Raw genomic sequence first — 8,454 nt, forward strand, 5'->3', positions numbered from 1 at the left:
AAAATCCCTGGCTTCAACCAACCGCAGGTTATTAGTCTTCTTCTTCTCCATCCAACTCGGCATGGATCTTTTCAAGTCTCTCCTTGAGGCGTCTACAATTTTTGAGATTGTGCAGAAAAGCCTCCGAAGCGCCTTGGATCCTCCAATCATCCGTGAACATTTCTTTATCAATAAGAGTCTGGTCGATCTCAGTAATGAAGTCGGTGAGCCAGAGTCTTTTCATTAACGTGTTGTAATTGTTTCTGAAGAAAAAATCGGGCATGTCATTCAGACAATCGTGTTGCCTCTGGCCGGGGTGACTGACTCGGCATCCGTTGCATATTTCTTCTCTGTACCGATGTATCACCCTCTCCACAATATCAACCAACACTGATTTCACTGTGTCCATAAACAGAGACGTCTTGGCCCAAGGAGCAAAATAAGCAGCAGTAGTACTGCAAGATTAGGGTGTCCAGAATGGTGGTGATGATGGTAGTCCAGGAGTTTGTTCCTGGCTGCAACTCACGGGGGGAGACTTGGTTTTTCTCAGATCCATAGCTAGTTTTCAAACTGTCGTCTTAGTGGGGGTCCTTAGTTTTAGATGCTTTGCTGAGTGGAGGGAGGGACTTATTGCGTTGAGTGGAGGGGGAGTCATCTGTAGAATTGAGAGTTTTTTTCACCAGTATAATGTCCCTCGCTGTTTGAGTCTTTTTTTTTTTTTTAAGTTATTTTTCAACTATCATTTTCAACCAAGCAGCAAGAGGTCAAATTTAAGAATAAGTAATAGTTTGTCACCATTTTACGGGAAATAGTCAGAGCGCAATGTCACATCTTAAAGACAGCTTGAACTGGATAAATGGTTAGTCTTCAAACATACCGTACATTCTGCATGTTAGTATATCTGGCCAATTGGTTTAGACCCTACTGCCCTAGACGCATGCTCTCAATAGGGAAGTCACGCTTTGGGAAGAGGTGTTTCATTTCACAGATCCACCTTGATTCTTGTTGTGCTGGCTGAAGGAAGAGGGACGGGGGAGGAAAATTCAGAGGATGAAGAAGCAGAAAAATAACTTGTTTTGTAAAACGGGCAGCACGTCAGTTTCAAGGAAAAGATGACACCGTGTTTATGCATGACATGCAAAATATCTTGAAGCCCTACAACCACAAAAAAAAAAAGGTACAAGTATATTGTGTTAAAAATATGGCAAAAAGTCGTAATATTGTATAATGTATTGTTTCATCGAAACAGTGTTAAAATCACAAACTTGCCTTTTAGAGTCGCAGTCTTTTACAAAAATTCTGTTTTGTTAAGAGCTACCAAAACATAGTAAACATCGCAATTATTCCCAAAACAAACTGGGAATGCGGACATCGATAACATATTTTAATGTTTAATTTTCTTCAGGGCTACCGTAGTGCACATTGATGAACACTTTAAAACAAAAATAATGCTTACAAGTGTAAATGAGCCGGATTTTAGCTTTGAGCTAATTTCCATCTATAGCCCCGTCACATACAGCATATAAGAACATGACATTTATATATATATATATATATATACAGCAAAAATAAATACATGATATGCAGAAAGAGCATGAGCAGCATACAAGCATTTACCACATGGCAGTACAATGTAGCAGCTATGATATATAAAGTGCAAGAGAAGATAAAAGCAATACATAAAGTGCAAGAGGAGATACCCCTGTGTTAAAGTACATTTATTTAACAGTGATTACACGTCTGTTTGTTGCTCAACAGTTCTTTAAGTTGACCTTTAAAACTATTGAGAGTGGGACAATCCTGTATCTCAGTTGGGGGGCTATTCCACAATGAGCTGCCTTTAATGGAGAGGACATTTTGTCAAAGGTGGTCCGTCTGTGGTGGACCTCACAGTCTCCTCTGGTTTCTGACCTAGTGCTGCGTCCAGTGTGTTTTCTGTGGATGAATTCCCCTAAGGGGAGGGGGGCCAGCCCATGTAAATATTTTTTTTTTTAAAACACATACTTTTAAAAGACATAAAAATGTCAAAAACTCAAGAAATTGTGATTTTCAAGGATGGTACAGTGGTGTTATGACTGTGGCTTTCTGTCAAACACCTGGATAGCTCTCTTGAACAGCTGTTCTATGGGTTTCAGGTGTGTGGCACAAGCAAACGACCAGTTTATAAAACAGTATTCAATGTGGGATAGAATCATACAGTGGAGGTATGACTTTGCAGCATTGACAGTTAAGAAAAAGGTCTAATTTGTTTAAAATGTTGCAAGTTGAATTTAATGGTATTGGATATTTTCTGGATATGTTTCTTAAAGAGTCAAGTGCGAGTTCCAATATGACAATCCCTGTTCAAGATACTTGCACTGGGAGACTAGTTCTATTTCTGCTCCATTTAAAAATACATTGGATCCTTCGATTTTGATTGATCGTTTACTGAACATCGTCGTTGAGAGTTTTTTCACCAGTATAATGTCCCTCGCTGTTTGAGTCTTTTTTTTTAAAGTTATTTTTTCATCTATCATTTTCAACCAAGCAGCAAGAGGTCAAATTTAAGAATAAGTAATAGTTTGTCACCATTTTACGGGGGACAGTCAGAGCGCATTGTCACATCTTAAAGACAGCTTGAACTGGATAAATGGTTAGTCTTCAAACATACCGTACATTCTGCGTATTAGTTTATCTGGCCAATGTGTTTAGACCCTACTGCCCTAGACGCATGCTCTCAATAGGGAAGTCACGCTTTGGGAAGAGGTGTTTCATTTCACAGATCCACCTTGATTCTTGTTGTGCTGGCTGAAGAAAGAGGGACGGGGAAGGAAAATTCAGAGGATGAAGAAGCAGAAAAATAACTTGTTTTGTAAAACGGGCAGCACGTCAGTTTCAAGGAAAAGATGACACCGTGTTTATGCATGACATGCAAAATATCTTGAAGCCCTACAACAACAAAAAAAGATTGTGTTAAAAATATGGCAAAAAAGTCGTAATATTGTATAATGTATTGTTTCTTCGAAACAGTGTTAAAATCACAAACTTGCCTTTTAGAGTCGCAGTCTTTTACAAAAATTCTGTTTTGGTAAGAGCTACAAAAAACATAGTAAACATCGCAATTATTCCCAAAACAAACTGGGAATGGGGACATCGATAACATATTTTAATGTTTAATTTTCTTCATGGCTACCGTAGTGCACATTGATGAACACTTTAAAACAAAAATAATGCTTACAAGTGTAAATGAGCCGGATTTTAGCTCTGAGCTAATTTCCATCTATAGTCCCGTCACATACAGCATATAAGAACATGACATTTATATATATACATACAGCAAAAATAAATACACTATATGCAGAAAGAGCATGAGCAGCATATTCAAGGATGGTACAGTGGTGGTATGACTGTGGCTTTCTGTCAAACACCTGGATAGCTCTCTTGAACAGCTGTTCTATGGGTTTCAGGTGTGTGGCACAAGCAAACGACCAGTTTGTAAAACAGTATTCAATGTGGGATAGAATCATACAGTGGAGGTATGACTTTGCAGCATTGACAGTTAAGAAAAAGGTCTAATTTGTTTAAAATGTTGCAAGTTGAATTTAATGGTATTGGATACTTTCTGGATATGTTTCTTAAAAAGTCAAGTGCGAGTCCAATATGACACTCTCTGTTCAAGATACTTGCACTGGGAGACTAGTTCTATTTCTGCTCCATTTAAAAATACATTGGATCCTTCGATCCTTAAAACTAGAATACTGATGGCTGGCTTACGCTACAAACTTCATCACCTTTTAACAAGAGAGTAAGTATATAAAACGTTATTTTGTATATTTTACACATCAGCAGAAACAGAGAGAGATGGCAGGACACTGTGTTTTAGAGAGAACCCCTCCCCCCTGCGTCAGCAAACGGCTTGCGCGGTAATACCATCGCCCAGATGGTCCGCTTTTAGTTTCCCAGAGGGTGCTTGTCAGGACTCTTTTCACTTCTGGCGGCGGGGGGATATTTCCTTCTTCTTCCTCCACATTGAGGGGTAACGGTGAAAACTCTTCTCTGATCTCGCTTTTTGTTTGCGTTTCTTTGCTTTTTGTTGCAAATATCTTGTACACCGCTGGTTTCACAGTATTTTCTTGATGCACTACTTCTTCCGATACAATGGTTGCGTGGAGATCTCTGGAAGACACCAGAGTTAACACAGCCCAATCTGTTGAGGTCAACGTCGCTTTAACACTGTGGGGTCCATACATTTCTCCATTCTTCAGATTGTAGAAATGCAGTTCATTCGCCATATAGTTGAATACGTATCCCCAAACATGTTCATTTTCCAGAAACCATTTCTCTTCAAGATCTTCGACCGGAGGTGTTTGAACCCGGCACAGATACTGCATCCGTTTCTTGATTGGCGCTCCGGACGGATGGCGGTAAGTTGTCAGAGGCGTCTCGCTGATTAAACCCATATCGAGGCGTCTCTTGGCCATTTTTTCTTTTTGGAAAGATGACTTGATGATTGGAAATGACTGGCTTTTTATCTGCACGTGGTTCTTTTTTGTATCTCACTCCACCCCTTCGGTCTTCTGACATCACATAACGGGCCCTTCTGTCACTTTTATGCATACTAATGTGATGGGAGCGGCATTTTGTTTTAATAGACTTGGGGGCGGGCCCACCTGTCACTTTTTATGCATACTAATGTGATTGAAACATTTTTTATGATACACCATAAGGCGCAACAGTGGGGGCTTTTCACACCTGTGAATACACATCAACCCCCTCCTATCGACGGATCTCACACCTACTTGGGATATCACACCTACTTGAGATCTCACACCTCGATCAAAGGGGAGGCGGGACTTAGCTCATTTGCATAATGGGGGGAGGTGTGACCTGTCACTTTTTTATGCATACTAATGAGACGAAAGCGGGATGAATCTTACTACTAAGGTCGGAGATGCAAAACCTGGGTCGCAGGTTCCTCAACAGTGCATTACAAGACATCTATCAATATATGTCTATACCTCATATTCCTCACAGTCATATTCTGCACATTTCTTATACTATCTACATACATCTTATAAGAGTATAATACATATGTATAATATCAGTTAAAATAAGTGCTTAAACATACAGTAGTTAACATTGCAGTAAAGCAATATATTAGTACTTTGTCAGGCTTAATATGTATACCCCCAAAGCTTTTTTCTTATTCAAAATAAGACCTTAACCTAAAGTATTCTTTCATGTTTAAATAAAGCCTTATTAGTTTGTCTGTCTGTGTCTCCTATTAATATCTAATAATAAAAATAACACATTTCAATAACGTGCTTTAACCACCAGGTGTCCATTTCTATCAGCTGTGCACCGTTATGGTGTAAATATACCAATATACTGATTGGATCAAATATAAAAGTCAGCCGAATTAGTATTGATACTGCGAGGAGACGTATTGTGTGAAGAGAAATTAAAGATTTAGTTTGATTGCTGATATATTTATGATCCACGTCACATATTCAGTTTCGGCGGCAGTTATTCCTGTTTGTCTAGAAGTCTTCTCACCAGGGCTCTATAAATAGCGAACTACGGCAGATATGTAATATTTATTGCAGCCGAACCGTGTATTACAATGCCGTTATGTGATGACCTTCAAAGAGAAAAGCAAGCACACTCGGAATAAAGTATTATTTTATTTTAAAAAAATGTTTTCGGATTTCACATCAACAGGAAGTCCGGTTAACTATAATGTCTGTGCGCAACAATACCCCAACTCATAGATCCGCGGGTGAATAATAATCACTACATTACACACATCCCTTCACATTTAAATGTAAATTTACATTAAAGTATTTTGTGAGACCTTCTAAAATGTTTTTAAATATAATTAGGGTTGTAGTTGAAGAGTTTGTAAATTATTGCGCACAACGGCACGTCCATTAATTCCACAACCACACACATGGATTAACATCGATTTAATACATTAATGTAGCCTTTGTTTCTGCTAAAAGAGGTTTCGACCAGCTGGGGCAACAAGAAAATCGGCGAAATCGAGTGTGACTATTAAAAAATAAATAATTATTATATTAATATTGACAATAACAACCGACCGTCGGGGTAGCATTTGCTGGGGAGCGTTCTCATGGCGTCTATTATCAACGTTCATGGAGCTCTATGCAAGTCAATGGGACGCCCTGCCCGTTGAAAATTGACTTCCAAGGGGTACCCTGTACGTAATAGAGTGACGGGGAGGGGCCCTGACCGTCCGTCAATATGTGACGGATTGGGAGTGAGAACGTGTTGTTCCATTTGAGGGGGTAGTGATTAGTAAAATATGCATGAATAAAAATAAAAAAAGTTAAGTAAGTGAAAAAAGGTAAGATACACTTTTAAAACTTGTTAAGAGCTAAAACTAGTCTTTGCTGCTGCCTCAAAGAGGAGCAGGGGGGAGAGGGGGAAGTGGATGGAGACAGGAGAGGCTGATTCAGGAGCACAGGCACACTCACAACTATAAATGAACCAAAAATAATAATAACAAGTTTCAGTGTTTTTTCATATTGGAAATGGTATGTTATTGGTTATGGCCATGTTCTTATGATTTTATGATTATTGAAATGTATACAGTTCTGTTTCATATAGGTGTTCCCATTGTTCTAGTCACCAGATTGATGCATTTAACTCCAACATTTAAAAAAAAAATCTTACCGGGGGAGCATGCCCCCGGACCCCCCTAGAGGATTTGAGGTCCACCCTCACTTAAAATCACATGGATAGGTTCCTAAATCCATTTACCATATATATTTTTTTTAAATAGTAACCCATGTCCATATGTTTATTTGTGGGTATTAGATTTAAACTATAGGGCTACCACTAAGGGCCCTGCCTGTACCTGTTTGCTCTGCCATCGCGTTTCTGTACAGATATGAGGAGCTGTGAGCTCTGAGTGCTAACAGCTAATGGCTGATGTTTTGGTTTTGTGGTTCGCATTGAAGAAGACGTCACGGCAGTTTTACGCAGCGTCGCTCCGCCCGCCGAACAGCTGATCGCCCCGCCTACACTGCGTTACTATAGTTACTACCCCTGTTACTAAACGTGAGCCTGGCCCACCAAGGCCTAACCCAGGGGTCTGCAGCCTTTTTGACCAAAAGAGCCATTTTGCTCCTTTTTCCCCAATCATTTTTTGTCTGGAGCCACAAAACATATTTTATAGCTTGATAGCTTATAAAGTTGTATTTATTGTTATATCAGACAAAAACGACAGTTTTTTTTGCATTTATTAGGCTATTTATTACATAATATAAAACTGTTAACCTCTATAATACACAGGCCTACTTTAAAATAAATTAAACACAGCACTTGGGGAGTCCTCTGCACATTTGAAGGAAAACATATATAATTAAAATGGGCCCACTTTGAAATAAATAAAACATATAGCTGCACCCTAAAAATAGTTAAAGGTAGGGTAGGTAACAATGGAGAAACCAGCTCGAGTGCGCTAGAATTTGCACAGATTAATTTGTTTATGTATTTATTGTCAACGCATTTAATATATTCATTGCTATCGGGACGTTAAGAGCATTCCATGAAATATAACAAAAAGTGTTTTCTGAAATAAATTGCATACCCCATTGAATTATGACTGAAGATCGTCAGCTGTCTTCCTCTTCCGTTTTTCTCCTCGATACGTAAAGGCTGCAGCACCTTTGACAACTTCTCTCTACATATATCAAACATACCGGTAAGCCAGCATTGTTTTGCTGTGAAAGCATATAACTCTATAAATAGTCATACAAATACTTTTATTTCCTTCTTATTTTTGTCTAAGCTCGAGGGAGCCAGAGCAGAGGGCTTAAAGGGCCGCATGCGGTTCGAGGGCTGCGGGTTGCCGACCCCTGGCCTAACCATACCGTACGGCGTACTAAGCCGTGCCAGGTCCTGCAGTGGAAAAGCACCATAACAGGGCTGAAATAGAGGGGTATGAGGCATGGCTAGAATGGGTGATGTATTTGGTATTTTGAGCAAAAGACTTCATAGACATGTTTTTATATATCTGAGACCTATAATATATGCCTAAAAATAGCATAATAGGAGACCTTTAATTTATTACCTTAGTAAACAGTTTCCGAATAAGTTTAAGGTATCATTTGCTGGCCTTAAGACTTTTTCAAAGAAGCATGATGTTCATTTGTAAATAATAGTCCCATTAAGAGTTACATTGAGAATAAAGCAGCAAGATGGCAATGGCCAAAATGCCAAATTAGAATCTTCAAATCCGTAGCAAACAAACCAATGGGTGAAGTCATGGAGACTAGGTTCACTTCTTATATACAGTCTTTGGTTTTTGTTAAAGCGCCACCAAGAGAAATTGGCTTCTTGGAGGCAATTGAATAAGCTCCTAATACAACATTGTCAGCATGTAAGCAAACATTTGCTTATTTACCCATCCAGTAAACATGTAGCAACATTAGCATTGATTAAAGTTGTGTCTGGTCTCTTGACAAACTT

The sequence above is a fragment of the Notothenia rossii genome (assembly GCF_949606895.1).
Source record: "Notothenia rossii genome assembly, chromosome: 5".
Classification (NCBI taxonomy): domain Eukaryota; kingdom Metazoa; phylum Chordata; class Actinopteri; order Perciformes; family Nototheniidae; genus Notothenia; species Notothenia rossii.